General features: G+C 44.5%; 1 pseudogene across 1 annotated transcript; it reads right to left on the bottom strand.

The window, feature by feature from the left end:
- Positions 1-1,031: 1,031 nt before the first annotated feature.
- On the bottom strand, positions 1,032-14,634 carry LOC100428473 (putative uncharacterized protein encoded by LINC01554; annotated as a pseudogene). Its single transcript, XR_001445422.3, has 6 exons — positions 14,446-14,634; positions 7,873-7,976; positions 5,309-6,042; positions 4,462-4,672; positions 2,763-2,813; positions 1,032-2,208 (listed from the first exon to the last, which is right to left on the bottom strand). The product of XR_001445422.3 is annotated as a putative uncharacterized protein encoded by LINC01554 (transcript).
- Positions 14,635-26,769: the final 12,135 nt, after the last annotated feature.

Raw genomic sequence — 26,769 nt, 5'->3', positions numbered from 1 at the left:
TATGTTCTGGCTTTGAATAGCTTTTATTTTGAAGATGGGGTAGCAGAAAATGAATCTTAATATCTTTGATTCATGGAAACTTTAAAGGTCTTTATCAGGTACTGCTTTCTAGAGTTCTACAGACTGATTTTTGCTACTCCCTGCTTCCCAGTGAGTCTTGCACCCCAAGCTGATGTGACTCAGGAGTTAAATCCTGCTGGAAATCTGGAACTTGTCAAGCCTTGATCTGCCTTAACATGAACTATTCAGCTCCTATTGTTCCACCTTTGCATGACCCCAATTAAGGCAATTATAGAACCCAATACTTTCAGAGTCTTTAAAGCCAAATGATAAAGATTTATTCCTTAATTTTGGAGTAGTTTGGAATCTTCATTTTTGTGGAGTTGATGAACACTAAGTATTTACTCTCTTCACATATGGAAAAAGAATTGTATGACCTCAATCTCTCATGTCTTCTAAAAGACTTAAGTGCATATTTTCACTAGATCCTACATAGACCCTCTATATAAAATGGGCATTGATGTTTTTATTTTAAGACGTAGGAGGTGCTATGTAACCAAATTATCCTAAATTGTAAGATGGAGTTTACACACCAAGGTAGAAGCACCTGTGGACAAAATGCCCCTAGGAGTCAACTTGGGTGGGAACATGTTTGCTGTGCTGGTTGGACCATTTCTGCTCTAAGTCACGCCAGATGAGGTTGAGAAGATTAGGGGTTGACTTAGCAGCTGTTAGTTACTACCAAATACTGTACGAGCACTAGATTTCAAAAAACTTTGAAATATATAAGTATATATATACACATGTATGTGTATATGTGTAAATATATATATAGTGTATATATACATATTTGCACAAAAAGTAAACCAGGTAGACAGTGTACATCTCTTAAAGGAATTACAATAGCACTTTAAAATAAAATTTAAAAAACTACATTGCCCACAGCATTTAAAATATAGTGTACGTATTTTTGACAGCTTTATGAAGTTTTGGAAAAAATAAAACTATATGCAGAAGACCTAATGATTTCATTTACAATGCCAATTTTAATATTGTGTTTTCAGAGTTCAGACAACCAATACATATCCTCGCCCCCAGCGCCCCACGTATCCTTTCCTTGGTAGCCTCGTGCTGGGCAAGAACAAAGGGACTGAAGTGGCAAGATCTACTCCACATTCTGTCCTACTCCTCCTTCTACCCCTTCTCCTTCTACCCCGACAGGAAGAAATCATGGGGAGGGAGATTTCTGTAAACATGAGGCTCTTGCTCAATGCTCTGGGGAACATAAACCCCAAGTCCTGGCAGAGGGGAAATCTCCTCCCACTTTCTAAAACTAGACAGTCGGGCCTAGAGTGAACCGTGGAGTTCAGCAGCACCGAGCCATCCTGAGTGGTCACAGTGTGGCCACATCAAATCGAAACACACAGGCAATTTGAGTATATTTCCCCTGCCAGTTTAGGATGGAAATGAGAGTGAGAGGAAAGGCCCCAAGAGCCCCAACCTTTTACCCCCCAGGTCACTGGTCCCCTCCTTAGGACCTCCAGGACAAACTGCTCCTCTCTGTGGTGTGGGATGTGCTTGCGGAGACAGCGCGTTTGTTTAGCCTTACACATGAATGCGGAGCATATGGAGAAGTAAACCTCACTGACCACTGCTTCCCCAAGTGACTTCTCTCCCACGCCCCTCATGGAAAGCCCTACAAAGGGAAAATCAATCTTCTCAGCTTTAAACCTGCCTTCTGTCCTCATCAGATGTTGCCAAGCACGAAGCGTTACGGGGGCTCCTATCACAAAGCAAACAGAGCTGGAGCAGCCGGAAGGAGAGCTGCTCTCTAAAAGCTTTTAAACACTGTTATATTTTTAAAACCACTTACTGAAGAGGTGAGTTATTTTCTACTCCTCCTTCCCCAGCAGCACAGACATTAAGGTTACCTAGAAACTTGTCCAGGAAGCATGTGGCAAATAACAACCATGCAATAGAAACATCCGGATTTGTCATCTAATAGGAGATGGTATCAGCAAGGTCATATTTGGGTAAGAGGTGGAAGATGAAACTTCATCAGCTTGCATGCCCCAGCTATTGGGGGGCCATTCCCACGTGCTCCGGAGGAAGGAGACTTTGCTTTTATTTTCGCTGGGAGGGCCTTTGATTGGTACAAGTTGGAATTGAATAAGATCTGAGATCGATGCGTCTCATACTGAAGACTGCCTATGGGAATAAAAAGCAGAGGGAGAATAAAAAGACATGAGGTGGGGTCGCCTCTACCCTGGAAGAACATCTAATCCGTAGGATGGATGAAATGGGATGTATACAGAGAATGACCTGAGAACAAAATTGTTTTTTTAAGTTTCAGAAGCAAAATAATATTCCGTGAAGGACCAGAAGGGGGACAAGAAGACTTCTTAGTGAAGGTGGTTTTAAATCAGGTCTTGAGAGACAGTGAGAACAGCAAAGAAGATGGGAGAGAAGGGATGGGGTGGCTGGCATGGTTAGCGAGTCACATGTACTGAGGACATGGATGTGGTGCCGTTTACTTTGATATTTCATTTCCATTATTGTAGGAGAAGGAAAGGGAGATGACTCCTCTTTATTTTTATAACTTTAACTCCAGACTTCCTAAAAAAAAAGTCTTCATTTCATGAAAGCAGTGTTGCTGTTTCCAAAGAGTTTATTCCTAATGCGTATTTCCAACCAACACCCTCTCTCTGTCAGATGAGGTGATAACATTTGTAATTGCAGAGAAGCAGAAAAGTGTGACTCACCTGTTTCACCACGAAGACTTTGCCGCAGACGTGGGGCTTGGGGAGATTCAGCTGGAATAGAAAAAGCAGAAGGAGCAATGGGCCACTGGGAAAAATGGTCTAGGGATCTTTGCTGCACCCAATTCCCTTTTGCTTTACCCCAGAATATACCCTTTTTCCAATTCATCATAAAGAAGGAGGACTACTGAAACTCAGGAACTCTGGAAGTTAAGCTATCTGCAAACTTGTTCTGAGGAATCAGTGCAAACCCACAGGGCCAGCTATGGGACAATTCCTGGGCTTTCCACACTGACTTCTTTCCATTCGATGGTCATCAGTTTTATCAGGGGCATCAGGGCTTCTGCGTAAGCCAGTAAAACATGGCCGAAGGTACTTGAGCAACCACAAAAAAATTTGACACTAAAAATATAGGCAGGAAATCTCCACATGCAAACAATTCTCAGGAAGAGGAGAGGGGTGCGTCATAAAAGTCCGGCTGACATTCTACACTCCTCTCAAATTACATGCAGCCAGTGCCGTCGACCTGAAAATATTGAGCAATATTCCAGCCATCCTCTTGTCACATGTGCTTCATGAATGCTGGGCTCATCAGGCAGGAGCACCCAGGTGTCAAAACACTCGCCAGGGAACTGAGGAATGCGGCCACGGTCTTCTTGGCGAGACCTTGACTGTAGGAGGCACCTGACCTCAGCTCCTCTGAAAATGGAATGAGGCACTTTACAGATCTGTACCTGGTCTTCCCCTGTCACTTTGAAAAGGATAAGAGGCAGGAGTTTAAAGTATGAGTTGGCAGTTGAAAGATTTAGTGGCCCTTCTGACATCCCATGGTCTCAGGAAATTCAGTTAAGCTCTCTGCGAGTTTCCATTTCCCCATCACTGAAATGATGTGAATTCATGCTACCTGTTCGGCAGATATGAAAATGCAGGAGACCCAGGCATTGTTCTATGTGTGGGAGAGTGTATGTGTATTGGTAACAACTGTTTTCTTTTCCAGACTTACTGTTCTCACTACCCTGATGTATCCAGATCAGTTATAACCTATTACTTAGCAAAGTTTCAGTTTAAATTTGTGTCCTCTCACTCACACATAAAACACATACACACACACACTCAAAAAGGATCAGAATTTTTTTTTTTTTTTTTTTTTGAGACTGAGTCCATTCTGCCACCCAGGCTGGAGTGGTGCAGTCTCGGCTCACTGCAATTTTTGCCTCCCAGGTTCAAGCAATTCTCCTGCCTCAGTCTCCTGAGTAGCCGCCTACTACTCAGGATTACAAGCACCTGCCACCATGCCCGGCTAATTTTTGTATTTTTAGCAGAGATGGGTTTTCGCCATGTTGGCCAGGCTGGTCTCGAATTCCTGACCTCAGATGATTCACCCGTCTCAGCCTCCCAAAGTGCTGGGATTACAGGCATGAGACACCGCGCCTGGCCAGAATTCTTTGGTCTTTTTTTTTTTTTTTTTTTTTTTCCAACTACAATATGTTTTCCTGAGTGAGGAAAAAAGAATTTACATCACAAGGCAAAAATTACTCATAATATTGCATGCATCTATGAGAACATATTACAATACAAGCACCATTTTCCCTGGGTGCCAGGGGTGGGGCAGTTTAGCTGGAAAAGCTAAATTCTGCTCCACTTGGATTGAAAACGTTCAGAAGTTTTGTTTGTTTATGTATTTGCTTTCTTGCTTACTCACCTGGGACATCTAATCCTTTAGTCTGAATAGTGTCCTGTCCCTCTCCTCAGTCCTCACCCAAATCCAGTAAAGCAAGAGATCAGCAGGGCAGTCAGTGGGCTCACACCAGTGAGGCCAGGAAAGAAAACAGAGCTCAAGAGGGTCCACAGGAAGGTTTCCTTCCTTATCTAGTCCCCAGAGGCTTTTTTTTCCAAGTAAAACTCCCCAGGAACTAAAAACAAAGGAAACACAAAAAATTCAACGTGGTGTAGACATTTTGGTAGAAGAACTTTTATTGAACAGTAAGATTTAAGATTTCACCAGGTGAGAAGGGGAATTGAAAATTAGGAGAAAAATTCCTAGGGGACCAGTTAGCCAGAACAAGGAATGGGGTGCAGGGAACTTCTTAGGGATATATCTTCCCCACACTACGGGTAGAGGAGCAGCATCAGAAGCAGGGCACTGGAGAGAGGCATAGAAGAGAATCACCTTCTCCTGGCCCAGGCAAGCTACCTGGTGTACCTTCAAGTTCAGGCCAGCTGCTGTTCCTGCCGGCTCTTGGAGATGAAAAGGTTTCCCATGCCCCTACCTCCTCCTGAGTTAATTCTCTCCAGGTGCTTCTCTTGATGTAAACCCAGGGTGCTATTAGCAGGCTCCTTTTTGTTCTCTTGCTCAAATCCTTTCCAACCTGCGGAGCTCTGCTGTTTCTAATTTCTAACCTCCATCTTGTTTCTTTGCCCCAATATTGAATTCTGCCATAATCTTCAGATCAACTCTAGTTGTCTCCATTTTTTTTCTGAATGCTAAAACCTTCCAGCCATCTTCTCTTCCACTCCCTGCCCACTCACGAGTCACCTGCATTTCTTACCACAGTCGTCATCCTTGTTTCCATGAACCATCCTCTCCAGGGCTTCCTGCCAGAAAAGTATTTTGCAAGTTTCACTTGAATTTCTACACAATATAATTCTGAACATGTAAATAATATATAAAGCCAATCTATGTTTGGAGCTAAAAGTGACAACAATCTCTCACACTACAGATCCGTCCCAAATTGGTAATGCCCTAAAAATAATAATAAAAATAAGGTGCATAAAAAATACTCAAATCCCTTCGGTTAGTACAAAAACAACTGGTGACCTAAAAACTCAAGGAATGGCTCAGAGTAAAGGGAAATGTAATGTTGACTCTGGTTTACAGAAAGTGAATCTGAGTCATGGCAGACCCTGAAATTTCACATGAACTCATTCTGCCTGTAAATGCCCCGGCATCAATAGTGAGCAAACGTGCATTCTGGCCAGCCAGGCAGAAGCACTTTGTTTTCCATTGTGCGGTGACGCCAGATCCCCATTGCTTCTGACAAAGGCCCTCGTCAAGCCTGTGTGTCATCGCTTGCGTTTGCCACAGCTGCAGGGAGGTGCGTGCAGACCCACTTCCCGACTGCGCATCAAACGGACTCCCTCGGGCCAAGACAGGCAAGCCGGGTCTGCGCGGGGTGCACTGCCACCTGCTGGACTTCATGTGGTGGAGCAGCAGCCTGGAGAGGCTGCAGAGTTCAAAAAGTCCTGTCCTTGAGGTTTGCTTTCAGACAACGGCCAGGCCTGACTGCAAGAACAAAAACACTAGCAGAAATATGCACCCGTTACGCAAACCAGTCCTTAAGGCTGCACGTGATCCTTTCCTAACTACAGAATGTGGTGTGGCGTGTATGTGTGCACCAGTGTGTATGGGGGGGGGTGCACCCATTTGTGGTGGGGGGGTATAATGTGGTGTGTGCATGTGCATGTGTCTGTACATGACCTCTCACAGGTAGGAAAAGTGGCATCGTCGTCATCTTGTTGGATTGGTAAGGAATTGTTCAGTTGACAGAGATTTTTATATAATTTGTTCCATTTATTTCCTCGCTACGCCGTACAAGTAGATAAAATGTTCTCGACCAAATGAATTGCCAGTGCTCTGGCTTTCTAGTAGAATTACTCATGACCTAATCACACTGGAGGCTGACAGCTAACTAATGATCTTACCCTCTTCTCAAAACACTTTGTCATATGAGAACAAAGACTGTCACGATCCCCCAGCCAGGCAGGGCTGGCCCTGGGCTTGGAGGTGGTGACCAAGTAAGACACAGCCAGCTATGGGAAGAAGTCAACCGCTTCCATGAGGCCAATTGTGGGTGTCTCAGGAAACAGACAAGTTGAGAGTCTAGATTTTTGCCAGATCCTCTGTCCCTTTAGAGACATGCTTGCGTGTCACATGTATGAGGCAACTTTCCCTGCCTAGGAGGTTACTGACTTAAACCCAGGGACACTTCTTGAAGTGGGATGCCTGACAGACAAAAGCAAAGGTGTTTGATGAATGGCCCTGCTGGTTGGTGATGAGGAAGTGTTTGCTGACAGTTCTGGAAACACCAGGGAGCCAACAGATTGAGTGTTCTATATTTTCCTGGCTACTAAATAATAACAACTACAGTTCCCTGAGGGCTTACTCATGCCAGGCAGAAGGCTAACTGCTTTACCTTTGTATTTTTGTTCATGAAATCCTCAAAATTGCTCTATAAGCCATGCACTATGATCAGCCCTGCTTTCCTGGTGAGGAAACTGAGGCCCAGAGGGGTAAGTTCCCTGCCTAAGGTTACACAGCTCAGGAGTAAGGGGAGGACTCAGGTCTCTGTGGGCCAAAGGCCAGGCTCCTGATGCTGACCCTCCTGCTTCCCTGCCATTAGAGCCCTGCGAGGCCCAGACCTGCCCTCTATTTTCCTGCTCATTTTAGGGCCACAGTGACTCACCAGCCACATGCCCACACCACTCATTTTCACGGAGCCTTCGAGTATGAGAGCAGGGCTTGAGGAAAGAGCTTTCGTTCACTTTGTTTTGAGCCAGGGCAACAGACTGGGAAGTGGTTGGAACACACAGTTCTGGGTCAGAGGTCAGAGAACAGACAGGACTCCAAAGGCTAAAGCAAACAAGATTTCTCACAGCAGCTCTGGCTGCATTGAGACCCGTGGGCTGGGGCTGGCCAATCTGTCCCCACGTGGGATAGACTGTGTCCAGAAGGGTGGCCTGGCCTGTTCCTGGCTACAGCAGATGAGGAAACCACTGTCCTGGATTCAGCTCCCAGTTCTGCCACATTCCAACTGAGGGCCTGTGGGATAGTTGTGAAGAGCCACATATGGCAACGTCATCTCTCAGGAACCCAAGACACCAAGGCTCCTCACTTTAACATGGCCGTAACACCAGCCAGCATGCCGAACTGTTGTGGGGTAATGAATGGAAGCTAATGTACGAGAAGGAGCTGTTACACTCCAGGACTCTAGATATCGAATTTTATGGTTATCAGTTTCACAGAAAAAAAAAAAAAAAAAAAAAAAAAAAAAAAAAAAAAAAAAAAAAACCTCTCATTCTCATATTATTCTTATTAGTTCTGGCATGCACTTACATGAGAAATGGCGAAGGGATATTCTGCTTGCAGTCTTTTGCCGTCTGGCAAAAACTTTCCAGACAGGGTGTCATCGTGTGCAGCTTCCATGATGCAGTTTGATCCTGGTAACAAGAGTGACACGTTTTATCAAAATCTTCCTATGTGGCTCAAGGTCACTTCCACTGACACCAGTGCTATTAATATTTCCCCCATTAAGCCAACCCGTTCTAAGAACCAAAGAGAATACCATAGTTCCAGGTTTCGGTTTAAAGGCGCTGATGGATGAGAGTAAGAAGGGAATGAATGAGGAAGTCCAGTCCTCCTGCAGGAGCGGGGAAGCTAAGACCCAGGCCAGCACTGTCCCCCGACAGCCTTCTCAAGGGTGCAGGGCAGCCACGCGGAAACTGGCACTCACTAGGCCAAGACAGCGCAGCCTCCAACCTTCAGACAAAAGCCTTTTGTCTGGGAAGTGCTGGGGGACACCACACAATGCTGTTTCTTTCTAAATTATTTTTTTCCCCTGAATGCTATCTAGATCCTGGAAATCTATTTCCATGAAATGATTTTAAAATATCCTATATGATAAGTGAACACTTGTCATAGACATGAATGTCCAGCATAAGGGGCATAGTTAAGCAGAGGATGGTGTATCCCATGATGTTTATGAGAGTTTATAAACATGTGGAAGAAGGGTACAATAGCATAAAGGAAGGCTTGTGTTAGGCTCACATATGAAAAATAAAGAAACAAGAAAAAAAAGCTGCAGGCAGGAGCATACGATGGTAGGGGCTGACAGCACACAAGATACATGCTGAAACTATTCTGTAGGATACTGAAATGGTGGATACTGACCTGCATTCGTCAAAACCCACAGAACTGTACGACACAGAGAATAAACCTTAAAGTAAATGATAGACTTTATTTAATAATAATACATGAATATTGGTTCACTAATTGTAACAAACATACGGCACTAATACAAGATCTTTGTTACAAGATGTTAATAATAGGGGAAACTATGTGCAGGGAAGCAGGGCAGAGGGAAACAGCTGTCCTAGCTGCTCAATTTTACTATAAACTTTATACTGTTCTAAAAAGTGAAGTCTAATTTTCTTAAAACTAAAAATAAATAAAGAAATAACCAGAAGGCAATACATCAAAATATGAATAGCACCGTTTTTGGATAGTGAGATTATGACTAACTGCTTTTTTGTTTTTTACTTTTCTGATTTTCTGCATTTTAATTTTATCAATCAGGTAAAACTAATGAAAAGTTTTACAATCTTGTCTGCGTGACTATTCTCTGAGGCAGGAACTGTGTTGGCTCACAGTGCTCTGTGGTCTAGTTCCCCAAACACAGCAGGAATTTAGTAAGTTTTGTTAATAGAGCACATGCACTTTTATATATGTCTTTAACTCTGTCTGCCTTGCAGCCTGCAAGCTGATCGCCTCATGGCCCGAGAGAGGGCAGCAAATTAAAGTAATAATTGTGAGAGGAACAGATCAGAGCATCTAACGAGTGGTTGGTTGGGTCACTGTAAATTGAAAATCTCTCCTTAAGTGGCTAGAGGCCTGCGTGGGCATCTCGAGAAGCCTCTATTAAGTGGCATCAATGGGTAGAGTGGTGGGTGCTGATATAAGACCAAACCCAAGATATCATGTCATCAAACAAGAAGCATGGGCAAGGCTTTGGCACATAGAAATTGCTGCAGTGGGATTGGTTTGAGAATTGGGAACAATTATACCAAAAGAATTCTTAGTTGAGTGTCTGATTCTTGGTGAACAGTCAACAAATTGTAACTGATACTTGAGAGCATTAGAGGGGTTTGTTAGATCCTAGTTTTAGGATTATTTAGGAATAAAGCTCAGAGATAAAGCAATCCTTCATATTAAAGTTGTTTTACAATTTACAATGCTTCTTGACATTGACCTCATTAACTGCCTTCATTTGTAACCTTGTATGACTGCAAGCTCCTTGAAGACAGGGCCATGTCTTGGTTTTGTATCTCCCCCTCTTAACACTATGTCTGGCACATGGTGGGTTCTTACAATGGATTAAAGGCTCTTACTGCAAATTCACTGATGCCTCCCATCCAGAGGTGATGTCTATGTATTTTATTTCCCCTTTTGATTCTGGGCCTGTGACTATTTTGACCAACTGAGTATGGTGGAAGTGACATTATGACACCTCTGAGCCTAGCCTTAAGGCAAAGTTGGTCTCTTGGAGCCCTGAGCTTTCATGTAAGAAGCCCAGCTACCCTGCTGATGAGTCCCTGTGAAAAGGCCTAAGACCACATGGAGAGGGAATGGAGCCCAGCAGAGTCCAGCCTTCCAGCCTTCCTCGTCAAGGGATCAGATAAGTCGACAAAGCCATTTTGAGCAGTCCAGATCAGATCAGCTGCTATTTGAATATCTCAAAGGACTCCAGCTGACTCTACAGGGAGCAGAATCAGCCAGCTGAGTCCTGTGTGAGTTTCTTATCAACAAAAGTCATGAGATACCTCGAAATGATTGTTTCAGCCACTAAGCTGGGTTCATTTTTTATGCAACAATAGATAGCTAGAACCGCTCTTACTAGATGTTTGCTATGGATGGATAAATGGATGGGTGGATGGGTGGATGGGTGGATGGATGGATGGATGACTTAGAAGGGCCATTGTTTTTCCTAGAGGAATAATGCTCAGAGAAAAAGCAATTTGCCAGAGTTCCTGTAGTAAGCATTTGTCATTATTTCCTCCTCCCTTAGCATCTAAACCTCCTTCTCCTTTTGGAGAATTTTTGGTCTTATTAGGTAGAGCTACTTCAAATTACAGAAATGAAAATACCATGTATGCCCTTCCACAGCCTTCCGTAAAGCTAAGGTACAGGCCCGTGGTGCAAGATCTTCCAGTGAGACACTCCTGCCTCAAACTGAATCAGAAATTGGGGCAGGCTCCATTCCAGTAGCTGGGGGGCAGCAGTTGGAGTCTCAGCAACACAGACCCTCCAGAAGCCCCGCAGCCATAGCCCCAGCAGCAGGGTCCCGTGTCCAGGCTCCCTGGTACAAGCCCCCCAGCCAGGTCCCATGTCTAGTGATATGAGCCAGGGTTGCTGTGTCCGGCAGCAGCAGTATCTTCACTGCATTGTGAATCCAGGCCGTTCTTCCTACCTCCAAGTTTGTCATCTCTCCCTCTCAGGGGTGGGGTGAGCTATGCTGTCCTATATGTTTTTAATAAGTTTCCTCTCTGCTGAAAGCTAGGAACCCTGGCTGACAGTACCAGATGCGGATTTCTCATTCTAGGATGCCATGTTCTCTATGAATAGTTTTCAAATGGTGTCCTCAAGGTCCTAGGGTTCTGCAGAGGAAAAACAATGGGGCAAGAGAGCAGAACTCAGGACCCCCATCCCCCACACTTCCAAACAAGCCGCTTTTACGTTTCTTTTGGAGACAGAGTCTCGCTCTGTCGCTCAGGCTGGAGTACAATGGTACAATCTTGGCTCACTGCAACCTCTACCTCCTGGGTTGAAGTGATTCTCCTGCCTCAGCCTCCCAAGTAGCTGGTATTACAGGCATCTGCCCCCACACCTGGCTAATTTTTGTATTTTTAGTAGTGACAGGGTTTCACCATGTTGGCCAGACTGGTCTCGAACTCCTGACCTCAGGTGATCCACCCGCCTCGGCCTCCCAAAGTGCTGAGGGAGGCTGGTACTTGCCCAGTCACTTTTATATTTTTAACACTTTATATTTTTAATACTTTACATTAAATTGATATTTTTATATTATTTTTATAAATATGAATAGTTGATATTATCTTTTAATACTTTATATTTAATACTTTATATTTTAATACTTTATAGTTTTAATACTATGATCTTCTATAAAATTTTCTTTGGAAGGATAGTTCTGTTTCTAAAAAGCAAGGTTGAAAATGACCACTTACACATATAAAACCATAACCCATGTAATAGATTGTTTGGTGAAGAAAAGAGAATTAAGCAAGAGAAATGGTCACATAAATGTCACAGTGAGCCCTAAAAGAGATGCTTTTGGGGCCGGGCGCAGTGGCTCACACCTGTAATCCCAGCACTTTGGGAGACTGAGGCGGGTGGATCACCTGAGGTCAGGAGTTCAAGACCAGCCTGACCAACATAGCTAAACTCTGTCTCCACTAAAAATACAAAAAAATTAGCCAGGAGTGGTGGTGGGTACTTGTAATCCCAGCTACTCAGGAGACTGAGGCAGGAGAATTGCTTGAATCCAGGAGATGGAGGTTGCAGTAAACCGAGATCGTGCCATTGCATTCCGGCCTGAGCAACAAGTGTGAAACTCCATCTCAAAAAAAAAGAGATGCTCTTGGCTGGGTGCGGTGGCTCACACCTGTAATCCCAGCACTTGGGGAGGTCAAGGCGGGTGGATCACAAGGTCAAGAGTTTGAAAACAGCCTGGCCAATATGGTGAAACCTCTACTAAAAATACAAAAGTTAGCTAGACGTGGTGGTGGGCTAGTGGTAGTCCCAGCTACTTGAGAGGCTGAGGCAGGAGAATTGCTTGAACCCGGGAGGTGAAGGTTGCACTGAGCCGAAATCGCACCACTGCACTCCAGCCTGGGCGACAGAGCAAGACTCCATCTCAAAAAAAAAGAAAAAGAAAATAGAAAAAGAGACTTTCTTTGTTTCACAGTAGGTATCTCCAGGGGTTCCTCCTAGTTAAGGTTGGTTTTGACAGAAAAGTAAAACAGGACATTGCGGGGAGAGGCGATGACAAAGACTGTTTGCCAATATACATCTAGATATGGTTACTTAGAAGGTGTAGAAATGGAACCCCTGGGCCTTTCCTTTTGAAGTTTAATGTTATTAGAACATCTCAGTGGGTAGTAGCAGGGCCCTACACAACCAGCAGACTGGCAGTCACACCAGGGGAAAGGCCCATGAGGGATGATGAAATCTAGACGATGATGCAAGTTCAACCCCCAAGGACATGTCCTTCTCAAGGTGGGCTTGTCCCAGCATGCGTCAGGCTACAAAATCTCCTGTCCCAGGCACCTTGAACTATGGGGAATCCCTCTGGGGCAATGGCTCTGTGTGTCTGTTCATGTATGTGTACACGCACACGGGTGTGCCTGTGCAAACATAGAGATGCTGACGGTAACACCAGCACCTTCACCTGTGGTGGTGTAGAATGATCCCAGCTGAGGCTGGTGAGAAGGGTCGTCTTTTCCCGCCCCCCAGCCATAAGCAAAGGCTGCTGGCAATTGGCCAGAGCCTCAGGACTGGAGCATCTCTAATCTTCAACCACCACAGGAGGGAGCAGGGTCTGCCTTCAACCCACAGCACATCTTGCAAGGCAGCGAAAGCCCCAGAGCAGCACAGATGGGGCTCCCTGGACCAAGTGGCTTTGGGGTTCCTTAGACTCAGCACTAGAGTTGGGGAGATTCCAGCAGAGGCAAGAAGGACATTCTCTTGACAGTAATATGAGAGCTCGAGCTATTTTATTTGAATATGTTTTAAAGCGTGGCTTTACTTTGTACTCCAAGCTGGAGAGATAGGAAATGTGTTCTATACACTGTCCTTGGGTTGGAAGAAACCTTAGGGTGACACAGACAATGAACGATGTACACGTAAAGCAGTGGTTCTTAACCAGGGAGTGATTTTGACAACGTCTGGAGACATTTTCAGTGGTCACAATGGAGGCAGGGGTCTTACTGACATACAGTGGATAGAAGTCAGGTGTGCTGCTAAGCCCTATGATGCACAGCTCAGCTCCCCAAAATAAAGAATTATCTGGCTCAAAATGTTAATCTGAGGTTGGGAACCCTGACTTAGAGCAAGAGAGATCACTTCCAGCTGGTTAAAAAATAAACCAAGGGAAAAGATGAGAAATGTGTAAGACACCATGTCAGGGAAATATGTTCTCTGGATTTGAAATGTGTAAGAATCCACAGACTCTTATTGGAGGGGCTACAGGTGAGGTGCTGCCATGGATCACATGCTATCAAGTGTATATATAATATCTCATGTTTATTTTAAATCCTTGGTCTGTCTGGCTGGACATGGTGGCTCATGCCTATAATCCCAGCACATTGGGAGGCCAAGGCGGGTGGATCACCAGAGGTCAGGAGTTCTAGACCAGCCTGACCAACATGGTGAAACCCCGTCTCTACTAAAAATACAAAAATTAGCTGGACATCATCCATAGTCCCAGCTACCAGGAGGCTGAGGCATGAGAATCACTTGAACCCAGGAGGCAGAGGTTGCAGTGAGCCGAGATCACACCACTGCACTCCAGCCTAAATGACAGAGCAAGACTCCATCTCAAAAAAAAAAAAAAAAAAAAAAATCCTTGGTGATTCTGCTCTAATATTTTTGCTTTGGGTGGTATGTATTATAGTCTTGTGCAGTTGTGGTCTTTCTTTTAATGCAATTGTCCTACTTAAGTATTGACTTCTTCTGTCCTGTGAGCTCCTGTTGAAAGGGGGTGTTGGCTACTCTGGCACTCTGCATCAGGAAAGGAGTATAAGGGAGGGTAGGTGGTTCTAAAGCCCCAAGCATTAGAACCACCATTCCTACTCCCATTTGCTAACATTCTCATTTGCAACTCCAGCCAGGATTTACCTTTAGCTTTAGGAAGAAGAGCAATAGGGGTAAGTGGTTTGTCATCAGTTTCTAGAATCCATGCTTCCTTCTTGCTTCCATTGCTTCTTCAACATTGCTTTGCAGGAAGGAGCTGCTGCCACGCCAGTTGGACAACTAGCAGGAAGTGGAGATTCTGAATAAACGATTAATTAATTTCTAGAAGGACAATTAGAAGAGTAATAACTTACATGTGAAGCAGAGCTGGGTACCAGCTTATCATGGCCTGGACTGTTGGCTCTTTCTAAGTGATCCCACTATCATCTTCATCATGCAGCCCCTGATAGTCCTACCCTTGATCTCCAGAAGCTGATGCTACAAGCATGAGGCAGAGGCATCTGGAGTTCCTCAGTGACCTCAGTGACCGCATTCATTCCTGTGTTTAAAGTTTCTGAGGAACCTGAAGGCTGACTCAAAACTGCCTGAGATATTTCTTCATTGTTCAGTTCAAACACGAGCCACAATTGCCTAGGCAAGTAGAAAGGGAAGGTAGATGTCAGCAAAAGCCTGTCTTGCCTGCTGCACTCTAACAAAGACTGGCCAGATAGGCACGGAAAGGACCGAAGAGCTTCACGTTGTACAGAACAGCAGGTCTGGGAAGCAATACGGCCTTGCTGGGTGATCACTTACAGAGAAGTGTCCTCAATATCTCCTTCCTCAGAGAAACAAAGCCATTTCCTTGGCAACAAAAGCCCATACTTGTGTACTTTGCTAAAAATTTACAGTGCAAGGCCAAGGCTGAGTGCGTGTGTGCACATGTGTGCGCACATGCTGAGCTTTCAAAACAGGCTTTGTTGATGCCCATTTGCCAGCAAACCACCTTTTAACCCTGTGTCCTTAAAAAGCTCAGAGTTATAATTTTCAAAAGTTCGTAAGTTCGGCCGCACATGGTGACTCATGCCTGTAATCCCAGCATTTTGGGAGGCCGAGGCGGGTGGGTCAAGACCAGTCTGGCCAACATGGTGAAACCCCCATTTATACAAAAATACAAAAATTAGCTGGGCGTGGTGGCAGGTGCCTGTAATCCTAGCTACTCGGGAGGTGGAGGCAGAAGAATTGCTTGAACCCGGCAGGTGGAGGTTATAGTGAGCCAAGATCGCACCATTGCACTCCAGCCTGGGTGACAGAGCAAGACTCCGTCTCAAAAGAAAAAAAAAAAAGTTCATAAGTTGGAGAGATTCAGAATAAGTAGTCTTTATTCAAACTAAAAGAAAATAGTTTTTATTTTCTTCAAAATTAAAAACTATTTATTAACTTCAAAGACTTTGACTCTAAACTTAGGCCTGAATATGCCAGCCTTTTTCCCACTGGAGAAACTCAAAATCTTCCCAACCGTTCCCCTAGATGCCAGCCAGATGAAGTATTCCTGAACACATATCATTACTTAAAACTTGGGTTAGAAACATTCTGTTATTGAGATTTATATATTATCACTTATGTATGCTTTTGTAGAGATACAATTAAAATATTTCAGAGACACATTGTTCTTCTAATACACACAAGACACTGGTGAATTACTAGATCATAAGGGCTATCACATATTATGCTTATCATGTGCTAAGCACTATTTTAAATGAGTTTTACACATACTAATTTACTTGGGCCTATCAACAAATAAAACAAAAACCAGAGCTAATAAACAAAAAAAGGATGGGTGGATGGATGGATGGATGGATGAATGGATGGATGGGTAGGTACGCAGCAGGTAATAATAGACCAGATCGATAGATAAAAATTAAAAGTTGAGGCCAGAGCAGTGGCTCATGCCTATAATCCCAGGGGGAAACCGAGGCAGGTGGATCACTTGAGGTCAGGAGTTCAAGACCAGCCTGGCCAACATGGTGAAACCCCCTCTCTACTAAAAATACAAAAATTAGCTGGACATCGTCTGTAGTCCCAGTTACCCAGGAGGCTGAGACAGGAGAATCACTTGAACCCGGGAGGCAGAGGTTGCAGTGAGCCAAGATGAAGCTACTGCACTCCAGCCTGAACGACAGAGCAAGACTCCGTCTCAAAATAAAATAAAAGCTGAGTCGATTGACCTGCTAGCCACAGGAATACAGGCTAGGGAGAAATTTACTGAATTAAGCAGTAGCTCACTGACAGGGAAAATTCAGAGTTGTTAAAGGGCTTGCCAGGGTAGGTTCATGTGGTTATTGATAATTAAGGGTTGAAATCCAGTACTTTGGAAAGAACAGAATGAATCTAAAGTTCTAAATAGAGTTGGTAAAAAGAAACCCCATTGCTTGCTGTTTGGGAACAAGTCTTCAGTTAAGACCAGTAAGAGCCTAACGTCCTACAGTTATTCCAAGTTCACGGTCCTTTATTCAGCTTCTGCTGGTTTGGAGCCAACCTTGAGAAACACAGTAGTCAGTTATGATCCATCCTTGAGAAATGCTCCCATAAGGAGAAAATGTTATTTTACATTCCTCACAACAAATTTTTAAGGGCGTGCAATTATTATCATCCTCATTTTCCAGAGCTGGAGACTAAGGCACTGAAATATGTAATTTGCTGAAGGTCAAGCTAGAATTCAATCCTGGGATGTCAGAGCCCACACTCTTAACCCCTCTTCTCAGCCAGCAAGCACAGATTTGAAACCAATTGTTGATGTATATGTTGCCTATTTAAAATAATTAATTATTAAAATTATACTTATAAAGTTGCTTTTAATTTCAACTAAATTAAATGATCAAAGAGTACTGTGCATGATTAGTACTATGACTACACACCAGGTTTAACTTGAGATCTGACTTTAACCTTTGCAAACTGCTTTGTAAATGCTGGATATTTTATGAAAAAAATAGGAATATTTGCCTCTTTTTTTTTTTTACATCTGTTTCATAGGAACCAAGTCTGTCTCTACAATCATACACATTATACCAAAGCCATCCTGAAGGAGTGAGTCTTTTAATAGTCCCCCTGTTAAAGACTTTCTCATTCTCATTACCCCCACTCACCCTAGTCTTACCTTCTACATCACTTGAAAACTTTTCTAATTAGAAATTAGAGGCATATTTTCTAATAGAAAATGAATTGCACTTCTTTGCCCATCTATCCCTCTCCTTGTATCTGCAAACCATTTAAAGACCATTACCTTGAGCTCTTTCAAGGGTAAATCATCTCCCAGAGCTTGAGAAGCACAGAGATGTACTGCAAAATCCGTGACTATCATCTTCTTACATTTTGGAGAGATTTAGTTTTGAGAAACAGAGGATATCTGATACATTTGATAATTAAGAACATTGACTGAGCTGTGTAATGCAGTTTCTTGTTCCAAACAAGCAGGACCCAAAGTAATGTAATATGATTTTCATGTCACCAGTATAAACCAATACAAAGGCAATTTTAAAAGAGAAGTCCCCAAATTGTCTTGATCAGTGGTGGTTCTATTGGCATAAAAGCACTGCCTCTGAAGATGACTCCTTTAGTGGTGATTTTTTTTTTTTTTTTTTTGGTATGTGTTTTAGTAGGTTTGTGGAAAAGCTCAGTATGACCACAGCATAAGCTGTACCTCATATATACATCAAATTTGAACATATCGACAACTGCATGGCTTCCCTTGTTGACAGCTCTAAGGGTTTGAAGGTAATACAGGTGGCAGAATAAGATTTTATTAGAAGAAAGAGTTCCACAGCTAAGAAAATGTTCAGCACAGGACTAGTGTATCCTTGAGACTTTTCACAACACAAGGATTCTGAGATTCAATATTCCAAAAGTTCTGTGGCAACCTGAATAATTTTCAGAAGTGAGTTTCCACTGAATTTGCCACATTTTTTCTCCTAATTCCTCTTGTAAATGATAGCAATCATTTATAGGCTAGTATTAAGCATCTTATCACTGAGAACTCTAGAATAATTAGTCTTCATTATGGTGACACTGATATCTTTGGAATAATTAGTAAAAGACTAAAAATTATGTCCAGTATAGTTTTTGCTTTAAAGCATATTTTAAATGGGATTGTTTTTGGAGAAAGGGAATCCCTGAAAGCGATTTAACTTAATATTTACCCATTTACACTTCTTTGGGAAGATATTCGTTCACCACACGTACTGTTCTTCACTGCCACTAGGTGGTACTCCAGCCATAATGTCGTTTCCTGAGCCTCCGGAAGCTGTTCACTACATACTGTCCTAGGGTAGGTCCCACTGAACGTGGCTGGTCTTGTAAAAATCACATCCAGTGTGAGGTATGTTTCTAAGCGTCCTAAAGTTTACACAGAACTCCAGAGTGAGAGTGACAGTAAAAAAGTCCGCTATTCAGGAAAAGGAACTCGACCCACAGTGGAAGGAAAATAACTAAGGCAGGTGGAGTAGTAGAGACAAGCCCAGGGTTTTCCCCTGATGGTGTCTTTAGTAGTAACCTAACCATCTACTGCAGTGGCTGGCCCAGTGGTGCTGAAAGGTGAGGCTATGCAAACATCTTCCATGGCCTTCCAACTATCACAGCTTGGCCAACACGAGCACCAGGAAAAAAAGATCCGGGAGAAAGACTAATTATGGAGACCTTTGGTCTGTGCCTGCCTAGCTGTGCCTGGTACCCATGCTTCATATCTATCCAGATTTGATTTGCTCTGGGCTAGCAGCTCACCATTTGTCAGCACAGGCGACTTGCCCCAGGAGGGCAGACCCTTCCCTGGGCTGTAAACAAAATTTATCTTCCCATTTCCTGGAATTCTCTCAGTTATATTCTGTAACTTACTAGTCAGTTTTGAGTCAGTTCCCAAAAGAATCACATAGAGGTACAAGCTTCAAAGAAAGACAATCTCCATATGTGGTTCAGTGTACAAACACGGGCAGTGTGTGTGCATAGTCACAAACGCTAAGTGGCACAGAAAAAGAAGCAATCGGCATGAGCCAGGGTATTAAAAAGACTTCACAGAAGATGTGGCACTCAAAAACAGGACTGCAATGTTTGGAACTGGAAAAGATCTTAGAGAACATCTGGTCTGAAATGTTCATCTGAGTCTTTTTTTTTTTTGAAATGGAGACTCTCTCTGTTGCCCAGGCTGGAGCGCAGTGGTGCAATCTCAGCTCACTGCAACCTCTACCTCCCGAGTTCAAGAGATTCTCCTGCCTCAGCCTCCCAAGTAGCTGGGACTACAGCCACCTGCCACCGCACCTGGCTAATTTTTGTATTTTTAGTAAAGACTGGGTTTCACCAAGTTGGCCAGACTAGTCTCCAACTCCTGACCTCAGGTCATCTGCCCTCCTTGGCCTCCCAAAGTACTGGAATTACAGTCATGAGCCACCAGGCCTGGCCGTTCATCTGAGTCTTAAAGGCTTATAAAGATACCTCAAGAGCCATCCTTGAGGCCAACCAAGGAGGCTTCCAGGTTCCACCCACATTGCAACAGCTCCAGTTTTATCTGTTTACTTTATGGGTGTTTGGTGTAAGCTCTGTTTGAACAAAGAATTCTACTCCTTTTTTAAAAAGTGGGAACCACTGATCTAGTCCAAGCTGCTCATTTTACGGATAACATCACTGAAACACATTGAGAACTTTCCCAAGCTCACACATGGCTTGAACTGAAAAGGTAAGGAACATTTTGGATATGTTGAAGAAGGGTGATATGGTTTGGCTTTCTGTCCCCACCCAAATCTCATCTTGAATTATAATCCCTAAGTGTTGAGGGAGGAACCAGTGGGAGGTGATTGGATCATGGGGGTGGTTTCCCCCATGCTGTTCTTGTGATAGTGAGTGAGTTCTCAGGAGATCTGATGGTTTAAAAGTGTAGCACGTCCTCTTCACTTGCTGTCTCTCTCTCCTCCCGCCATGTAAGACATGCCTTGCTTCCCCCTTTGCCTTCCACCATGATTGTAAGTTTCCTGCAACCTTGCCAGCCATGCTGAACTGTGAGTCAATTAAACCTCTTTGTTTTTAATAAATTACCTGGTCTCAGATATTCTTTAGAGCAGTGTGAAAATGGACTAACACGGAGACCAGGGTGTCTGCAGGGAACAAGAAAGAACCACATCTGCATCTAACCCACAGGTTAGAAAAGCATATAGTTGTCAAACTACATGAACCTAAAGGCAGTTTATATATGCTGCTCAGGTTCTATTCAGAGGTATATATCCTCTTGCCAGAGACACGGACATGCAAACCATATTTACTACTTACTAAACCCCAAACCCATACTCATCAAACTTGAAAGGTAATAGAATATTAATTTCCATTGTCCAGATGACTCTTCTCCCTCTTTTGACAAAGTTATTTACTACTGTTTCTCAGAATGGCTCCCATGCAATTAAGAAAAAGACAGTACTCCATGCTGGAGATGATAATCCAGGCTCAGCAGTGGATACATTGGTAGATTTTTAGCAAATTTTATATAAATCAATCTTATTGTAAAATATTGATGCTTCCTCACCAACTCAGTTTCCTCCTTATTTTACAAAATGTGGAATTAATTTCAGACTAGAGCTTGAGTCAAGCACCTGAGTTGGGAAGACCAAAAGTCAACACAGAGGCTAACCGTTGAAAAGTGCTGCGAAATCTGTAATTCAGATCACAAGGAGGACTCTGTTGCTTTTCCACTCTGCTGGTGAAGAGAAAACAGAAGGTATCCTCTCAGTTTCCCAACGTATTTAGGTGAAAGATGCTCACCTCAAACCCACTTAAGCACAAAGAGAATTTACAAGCCCAAGCAATGGAAAAATGCAGGACTGGCTCATGCTCACCTGGAGAAGGAGGAGCTCAAATGGTGTCAGGAGAGCTCAAATGGTGTCAGGAGAGCTCAAATGGTGTCTCTCCCTCTCTTGGTTCTGCTTTATCCTGTTGTCTTCATCCTTACTGAGGCTTTCTTGGAGAGAAGATAAAACCCCAATAATTACAGATATACAAACTCAAAGTTCTCTAGCAAGAGAGCAGCTCTGGCCCAGGGGCTCCACGTATTGAATTGCATCTCATTGGTTCAAATTGTGTCCCGGGGTTTGAGAATTTACCAGAGGTTACCTCCTGGTAGAACTGAGTCTTAAAAGAGGAACCTAAGCCAAGGGCTAAAAGTAGGGGAGGGGTGGCTCCCCAAGAAGAAAAGATAGGTTCTGTTTCAGGAAGAAGGGATATTGAGCAGGTCAGACCACAGCTGTGTACTCTCTTCACCTGCTCAGCCCTGTGCCTCGCTGTGCTAATGGATAAGGCACACCTGATATCTTTGGAGGGCTCTAGAGTAGCTAAATCATAGATACTATTAGCCAAGCTAGCCTGCCCATTCAGTTGTGTTCGTTGAACAAATGTTTATTTATAGTAAGCCACAAACTAAATTGAGCCCATGCAGGGAGGGTTATTGGGTAAATCAACTTCCCAGAACTACTGTGTCAGGAATTACCACAGGCTTCTTGTTGGCCAAGCCCCTGGGGCCATACTTGGAGTCTTGGCTGACTGTCAGCTATATTTTTTTTGTTGCCTTTCTACAAGCCCCAAGCCCCAGGTTCCAGCTTTTTTTTTTTTTTTTCCTCTGGTTCCTAGGTGTTTTCTCTTCTCCTAACTTTGGCTCGGCACAGGACACATCTTTCCAGCTACTTCTGACACTCACAAAAACAAGAAACAAGATTTTTGTCTTCATCAGGACTGGAGATTTACTGGGGACTGGGAAATGTTCGAGGATTCGGAAGTCTTCCTGCTTCCTTAGGGTCATTATTCCTGATCATCGCCCTTTTCCAGTTCTCAACCTTCCTGGCATTTCTGTCTCCTCTTCTGTGGCTGAAGTGGAACTCACGGGCCCTCTTGCTCCTGTGCACTGGCAGTGCCAGCTGCTACTTACTAAGCACCTACTCTAGGCCAGGCCCTGTGGAAAACACATTATCAGTATATCATCTCAAATGCTCCTCCCCTCTCCTCTGCAGTAAGTCCTATGACCCTCACCAAAGAGGAAACTGGGGGCTGGAGAGATTAAGTTACTCCCTTGCATTCTGTGGCCAGTGAGTGGCAGCCGAGGAACTGGGACTGGGTCTGCCTGGGACTGAAACCACGCTCTTGACCACCACACTATAGTCCCCTCTGTGGGCCTCTACTTCAGGAAGCCCTTTTCCAGCACGTTCGCCTGAAATCACAGAATGGTAAGAACAAACGAGGGTGCCTGGAACACTGCTCAGGAGCCCCCCAAGGACTTGGCACGCCTCATGACCACAAGGCTGAATGATTTCAATCTCTATGTCTGTCAACACACCACCCCCCAACGGCATGCACAGATTTATAATGGGGGTTTTCCTCGTGTGTCGCCCCTGCTGGTATCAAACCAGAACCACCTCTATTTTATGTAGTGTTTCTCAACCATATTTTACTCATGTGCCTTTCTGATAAGTGCAAAATTTTTACTACCACCATCCCAAATGCTCGGATGGTCCCCAGGGATTTCTTTCCTCCCACTGGGATTTTTGCATTTCTCCATCTCAACCGCCAGTGGATTTTGCCAATGGCAAAATTTCTCCATCTCACCTACCAATTCCTGTAGTTTGAATTACAAAAGAAATCCCCTCCTTTATGTTCCACATATAAAATATTCATGTAATATTCAATATCAGAACACACCCAGACATATTTAAAATATTAACGCCCCAGATGGCGTTGGCCCCAACCAATCAGAACTGCTGCTGGTCCTTGCCGCATGGTGAACTGCTGCCTAGTATCGGCCCTGTGTATACTTCCAGAAGTCCTGCGATGCTTCCTGGAGGCACCTCTCCCACCGCCACAACTGGGAATCCTGAGCTAGGACCTAGTGTTTCTGAGAATGTTGCCATAGAATTCAACTAGGTGAGGAAGAAATAAAAATGCAGATTGCATCATTCTCTTTCTCCTTTCTATTATGTAAACCTTCCCTCCCAACCAATTGCTTCAGCCTGGTGGGGCTGACCTTGCTCTCAGTACAAGGGATGGAATAATCCAAGAGGAGTAACAACAGCCAGCTGTGTCACTGTGTGTCAGAATAATGCCCCATGTGCATTAAGTTGCTATCAAGGGGCATCACCCTTTCCTCATCTCAAACTCCATCTATGAGGATACCCAGCTGGTGTCTATACGGCAGCCGCCCATTGTTCCTCCTGAGGGAATTTCCATTGGTTTTTCAGATCATGAGGAAATGAGGCACCTAGTTTCATAATTCCTGAATGTTGACCCAGTCCTGGAAGAAGCCAACGCCCAACTGGAACATTACTGCTCTCGCCTGTGTCAGAAGAGGAACAGGATGACATGGCAGGAATCTTAAAGTGCCTCCGACACCGCCTGTGAATCAGTACTCACCGGTCAGGGCCTTCAGGGTGATGTTGAAAGGCAAGGACACTGCTCAGCCCAGCAAAATAGCAGGTCCTAAAAGAGACGGGGCCAGAGTTGCGGGGGAAGGAAAAAACAAATTAAGTGCATGTCAGACACCATCTGCTGATTCCCAAAACTAATAAGAAGGTCTTTGCAAGGACTGCCATTCTCTACTGAAAGATTCAGAGGAGGAAAAAAAACAACTGTGCAACAAATGCTGTATTTTTGTTCACAAAAGATAAGGTATATTCAATTCAATCAAATTTTATGGAGAACCTCTGGGTCGGACTGCAGGGCATGGAAAGGTGCATTCTCTTCAGCCCTCCACTAATGCACATAAGGGAAGCTTAGTCCAGAAATTTCTGGGATTCAGAGGAGGGAAAAAACTGAAATATCCACCCTTGAGATATTTTTAGTATCACCTCAAATCTCCAATGCCTTGGCTGGGGAAACCCCAAAGTTCCCCAATATTAACAATGCCCCAGGATTCCAACTCTCTGGGTCCTCTGACCTCAAGTTCCTGAGTTACCCTCGGCCAGGTACCTCTGAGTTCTCCAAAAGAAAACACTCACATAGAAGGGAAAGTCATGCTGGAAACTCCAATAACAGGAGACTGGTTGAATGTATGAGGGTACATTCACAAAATGGAATCGTGAGTAGCATTCTAAAAATGAGTTAGGGGTACATCTGCTCAAGGTCAATTGCAAAGTGGCCAGGGCTGGGGCGGAACAGCAGCAGAAATGATACTGTTTAAGGAAAAATACGTGAAGGGCGTCCCCAGAAGGAGACACGAGAAACTGGTAACAGCAGTTGCTTTTGGCGAGAGGAACTGAAGCTAGGGGTCAGGAATGTCAGGAAACACATTTTTATAGGAGTTTTTGTAACAATAAATCAGAGTTACTTTAAAACATTTCCAAGAAGGAATTGGGGTAAGAGAAGCCATCACATGTAAATGTTAGGGAACCAGTTTCAACTTCACCGAAGATGCCCTAGAGGAGGAAAAAGTTCCTTTTAGAACACCTGCTACCAGGATCTCCTCCCCTGGCTTTCCTGCATCACCCCTTTGGCTCTGTTGGGTTTTTTCATGCAGTACACCAGACTTTAATTCTACCCTCTTCTCCAAAGTCACTGCATGGAAACGCCCTCTCTCAATGATCTGCTTAAACCAACAAATCTATATAGGTCATGTGAATCACTCCACTACCCTAGAGCATAAGAATTGCCACATTTCAGCCGGGCATGGTGGCTCAGCCTGTAATCCCAGCACTTTGGGAGGCTGAGGTGGGCGGATCACGAGGTCAAGAGATCGAGACCACCCTGGGCAACGTGGTGAAACCCCGTCTCTACTAAAAATACAAAAATTAGCTGGGTGTGGTGGCGGGTGCCTGTAGTCCCAGCTACTCAGGAGGCTGAGGCAAGAGAATGGCGTGAACCCAGGAGGTGGAGATTGCAGTGAGCTAAGATTGCGCTGCTGCACTCCAGCCTGGTGACAGAGCGAGACTCCATCTCAAAAACAAACAAAAAAAAGAATTGCCACGTTTCTTAATTTCTCTAAAGAAAATTAAATCTGGCCCAGTCCCCAATCACCTTGCCCTCATCCCTCCCTTGGGAAGATCAAAGAAGTCTAGAGTCCTAGAGTTTCCACCATTCAGGAACATTGGGCAGGGGCCTTCAGTGCAGCATGGTAGCCATGCTCCTTGTCCAGGCCCCCAGGACAATGTCCCCATCTGCAGGCTCCTCTGGTGGCCCGCAACATCTCCAGGTCAGGCAAGATCCTTGGCCCTTTCACTTGGCCCCCAGTTCCTAAGACTCTGGGTCTCCTCCCCAGGTATCCAGGGCCTCAGTTCACTCGGTTCACCTGAGATGTATATCTCAATTTGGGTGCTGGATGGTGAATGGCACACAAGTCCCCACCACTCAAGACTGGCCACCCTCTCTCTGCCATCAGAGCCAGGCCACTCCCTTCTTCTTCTCAAAGCCTGGTTGCCGTCCCCTACCTCTCTCCAACTTACATTTCAAAACAACATCTCCATTCTAAAAAGCAAAAGAGCTTAGCATTTGTCCATTCCACACCCAGGACAAGGGAATCCAGAACTCAGAACACCTGTGTCTGTTCATGCCACAAGGGGGAAGAGGAAGTTACCTGCACAGCAAAGCAACTCCACTCAGGATTCACCCACCACTCTGCTACACCCTCCCCTCAGTAAATCTTTGTGCTTCAAGTGGCAGAAAATACTTTCCATAAATAAATGGGGATACACCCAAAGGGAGGTGAGGGCTGTCGTTAGCCAGGGTCCCTGAGACTCAGTTTCCTGGATTGAAAGTCACAGGGGAGTAAATTTCATAGTGAAACAGCACCTCACAGAGCAGGTAAACTTCCCAAGACATGGCAGAGAAGCCTGTGCGCCATGTGAATTTTCTGCCTCCCAGCAAAGACGGAAAAGACACCTTTGAGTGTGTTTTCCTCTGAGGAAGGAAGGTCTCTGGAAGGAGCATAAGTCCAAGAGGACTCCCGGGGTTCCAATTTAATTGTTCCGGGTTGGGGCCCAGACAGGTATTTTTAAAGCTTCCCAGGAGACTCTCCTGTACAGACAGGTTGAAAGCCGGTTATGTAAAGGCCTACAGTATTGTGTTTCCTCTGTACCATGAGTTGGTTTCCCAACCCCAGTCTCCATTTTCACATCGCCCAGCCTCACACCAACACCTGCTGTGTGTTCTCCAAGCTTCTATGTTCCTCACAGTCTCCAGGCCAACACATTTGGATGCCAAAATCCCCTGCTCATGTTTAGGGCCTCTTCCCTTCCTGGCACCCCCTTGTGGCATCCCAGATGCTGAAGTGGAGGCCTCAGGAACCCTCACTTAGGCATTAGAGGGAGTGTGGCTGGCACTAGCCTAAACAGCTGAGACCCTTTTGCCTTGGTAGCCAGACGGGACGCAGAGGGCAGCCACAGAGTACACAGCAGGCTTTGGGGACGCTGCAGAGTGGTGGCCCAGGGTTTCCACAGCTGTGCCTTATGTCCCCATCTCCTCAGCTGGCAGGGCCTGGACTCCCTC

This window comes from Macaca mulatta, chromosome 6, assembly GCF_049350105.2.
Source record: "Macaca mulatta isolate MMU2019108-1 chromosome 6, T2T-MMU8v2.0, whole genome shotgun sequence".
NCBI classification, from domain to species: domain Eukaryota; kingdom Metazoa; phylum Chordata; class Mammalia; order Primates; family Cercopithecidae; genus Macaca; species Macaca mulatta.
The sequence above is the reverse complement of the archived record's forward strand: the minus strand, read 5'-3'. Positions and strand labels throughout refer to the sequence as shown.